We start from the raw sequence: 262 nt of genomic DNA, 5'->3' as shown, positions 1-262 counted from the left end.
AAGAAAAACTCTTTCGACACGTGTTCAAGGTGATGCGGCAGTTCACTTTGTCGATTGGAGGGTTTCTAATGCTACAGAGTGCATGGTATTTTGCCAATGAGTTACCAATGGTGGGCACGACGATGTATTCGTTATGTATGCTTCCTTGGAATAAAATTGCACTAGTCAGTCCCGACCAGTGTTGGTACCATTATTGTTATTAATGCATTGATAAGTGTCAAGCATAATTGAGAAACACCAACTTAAAACAATACTTTTTGTA

This window comes from Lupinus angustifolius, unplaced genomic scaffold (genome assembly GCF_001865875.1).
Source record: "Lupinus angustifolius cultivar Tanjil unplaced genomic scaffold, LupAngTanjil_v1.0 Scaffold_631, whole genome shotgun sequence".
Taxonomy (NCBI): domain Eukaryota; kingdom Viridiplantae; phylum Streptophyta; class Magnoliopsida; order Fabales; family Fabaceae; genus Lupinus; species Lupinus angustifolius.
The sequence above is the reverse complement of the archived record's forward strand: the minus strand, read 5'-3'. Positions refer to the sequence as shown.